This window comes from Hypomesus nipponensis, chromosome 23 (assembly GCF_054491055.1).
Source record: "Hypomesus nipponensis isolate SF chromosome 23, ASM5449105v1, whole genome shotgun sequence".
Classification (NCBI taxonomy): domain Eukaryota; kingdom Metazoa; phylum Chordata; class Actinopteri; order Osmeriformes; family Osmeridae; genus Hypomesus; species Hypomesus nipponensis.
The window spans coordinates 17,135,645-17,138,626 of record NC_140383.1 but is presented as its reverse complement, the minus strand read 5'-3'; the positions used below and the strand labels follow the sequence as shown (position 1 = coordinate 17,138,626).

The following is a 2,982-nucleotide window of genomic DNA, read 5'->3' as shown; positions in this document are numbered from 1 at the left end:
CGTCGTGGCAACGTTATTTTCCGACGTTGCCAGTCCGTAACCGCGACCTCCTAGCAACGTAATTTTGTGACGTTGCCAGTCTGTAACCGCAATGTCGTGGCAACGTTATTTTCCGACGTTGCCAGTCTGTAACCGCGACCTCCTAGCAACGTTGTTTTGTGACGTTGCCAGTCCGTAACCGCGACCTCCTAGCAACGTAATTTTGTGATGTTGCCAGTCCGTAACTGCAACGTCAATTAAGAAACCTATATTTCTCAATTATACTGCTTATATTGGCTCATATGCAGACCTCATATGCCCAAAATGCTACTTGTTCTTGTATAATAGGCTACATGGTAGCCAACTTTAGGAGGACTATGTTTGTGTGATGTGTAGCCTAACCCAAGCATAAACAAGGCAGCATTTCCATGTAACATTCAGTCATTTTATTTCAAACAAAGTGCCAAACAGTGAATTAAAATCTTCTGCCAGTCTCCACTACAGGTCCTGTCTGTTGGCCCTGACAATGAAGCACAAAATAAGTTAGTGTCCTATCAACATAATTGCACGTGCAAAAGGGGCTATACAAGTCATAAAAAAATCACATCTAGAATAATATACATCAAAAAAAGATTATGGGATTCTAGTTTTTTGTCACATAGCCATGTGAAAGGTTGGATATGGAAGCTGCAATCATGATTCATTCACCTGGCTTGTTTTGAATGGGCTGCCGGGGCGTGTTTGAGTGTGTCCGCTATGAGGAGCTCCACAGCCTTCTCTCCTAGTCCCGTCTTCCACTTCATCACAGCATCTGCAATTAGAAGTCATGAACTTATTGTTAGCACCAATTTGAACGTTGAACGCTGCGTGTAAGCCATAGTTCACGGCATCTCAAAACACCTACCACTCTTTTGGAACTCCAGCATCTTAAGGCGCTCCTCAAGGTTTTGGAGCCTGTGTTTGGGCCACCTGTAGGTCCATCACTGGCACCTCTTCAGCGTGTCTGCCCTGTTGTCGCCTGAATAGGAGAGCCTCTCGCTGGTTCTCCTCCAATGTCTCCATCTTCTGGAACATGAATCAAATCAAATGTATTTGTATAGCCCTTTTTACACGCAAGCATGTCACAGAGGGCTTCACATACGCCCATAGAACTGCCCCTCAACCAACCTAAACCCTCAAGGATGAGGGTTAAACTGTAATGTGTCTGTCAGCCACGCGCTAGCTCCAGGTGTCTATGAAAATCAAGGATTAAATAAACAATTTTCGGACAAGGTTTTTTCTAACAGTTCTGAACGTTTATTTTCACTGATTCTTTTGTGGGTGATTTGTGAGACGCTAAACTTTGATGTATGTATTTTCAGTATCTAAACATAACTTTCTGGAGGGTTTAGCCTTACCTCTACAGTACATTATACTAGCTTTACTACTAGCTAGTAGCTAGCGAAATCCTAACGTAAACAATGTGAATCTGAAACAGATAACCAGGCTAAATAGACTAAATTTCAAACCTATACGTAATAGCATGCTCCATCCAATTTCAGAAAATATGTTTATATATTTAAATCTATTTCTGTAAAGAAACTCACCTTTGAAGTAGCTAATTTCCAGTTGAAATCCATGCGTTCAGTTGGAATCCCTGCAAACTCTTTTCTAAAATCCCAGTTTCAGACATGCGTTGAAATGGGCATGCGCAAATTTGTTGCTCAAGGGCAGACTGAGCAAACCTAGGTTTGCTAAGGAAGAATTGTAATATTCTATGATGACTTGTCTTTGGAAATTAAACTTAAGAATCGCTTGCCTTTTGGTCACATTTAACAATTTTGTATTACAAAATTATTGCAGCTCAAATTTGCATTGTGTGTCATACAGCTTTGGTGTGCTGGACAAAGAATGTTTGCTTAATCATGTTACACATCACACATTGATTGCTTTTGTACATGTAAAGAATGAAAGACTTATATTTTAATATAGGCCTAAGGCTAAGAATATAAGAATTACATTCCAAATTCAGTCTTTTATTTATTAAAGCTATGTTCCTGCATATTAGAAAATTGATGACCATGCTGGGGCTGAGCTGCACATGAATTATAATTCATGCCACTGCCATGGCAGTGTGTAATGATATCGTTTTTCACTAAATTCTAGTCCTAAAACGTCAGGGAGGGCTGCTTTTGTAGACAAGAGTCTACTGAAGATAGCCAGTATATAGGATCTTTCAAAACAAGCCTATTTCATTTGTCATTTTCCTGAGAAAGCGACCTACGTTAGCCAGGCTAGTTTCACTCGGTCAGCCTATTTAAAGGTCTCTGACAGTCAGAATCACTGTTTACAGGCAAAGTTTGAGCTGGTCTTTGGTCAGATGTGTATATTGACCAGTTTAGAGCTAAATACTCTTGCCAGAGCCTGGAATCGAGCCAAATGTTTTGAGTGACTTTGCATGGCCGGGTCTCCATCAGTTCAACACATTTGGATTCAAGCTCAAGTAATGCCACTGCATTTCACAATCCAAACTGTAGTTTATGTCAAGTGTAGATGTAAAAAGCTTCATTTTTCACAACTGACATGGATCCTTTCTTCACTTTTACAGGTCTGGAGGGTCATGCAGAGGCCTGCTCAACACAGTTCAACAGAGGATGCGGAGAGAAAAACTGATCCCTTGCTGGATTACCCCCCTCTGGCTGGACAGAATCTGTCAGCTTCATCCAGCTGGCCTGCCCTGACTGACTGCCTGCAGGCCCTGCTTACCCCTGCCTGCAGGCCCTGCTTGCCCCTGCCTGCAGGCCCTGCTTGCCCCTGCCTGCAGGCCCTGCTTGCCCCTGCCTGCCAGCCCTCCAGAGACAGACAGTCACCCCACAGACACAGTAGCTCTGCAGACTGCTTTTTTGAGGACATTGATGAAAAAGGACAAACCAGCATTTTTTACTTTGATGAAAGTCTAAATGTTTAATCCTTTCCATGTCACAGCATGCCAAGCTGCTGACTTTTAGGGTCTTAAGTAATGAA

At 42.3% G+C, this 2,982-nt stretch overlaps 1 long non-coding RNA gene across 2 annotated transcripts; it reads right to left on the bottom strand.

Annotated features, from left to right (window-relative positions):
• Positions 1-402: 402 nt before the first annotated feature.
• LOC146234425 (uncharacterized) lies at positions 403-2,680 on the bottom strand. 2 transcript variants are annotated; one of them, XR_014741567.1, is made up of 4 exons: positions 1,566-2,680; positions 884-1,044; positions 688-790; positions 403-499 (listed from the first exon to the last, which is right to left on the bottom strand). It is a non-coding gene; the product is annotated as an uncharacterized LOC146234425 (long non-coding RNA). The 2 variants fall into 2 exon arrangements; XR_014741568.1 differs by lacking the exon at positions 1,566-2,680 and adding an exon at positions 1,147-1,534.
• Positions 2,681-2,982: the final 302 nt, after the last annotated feature.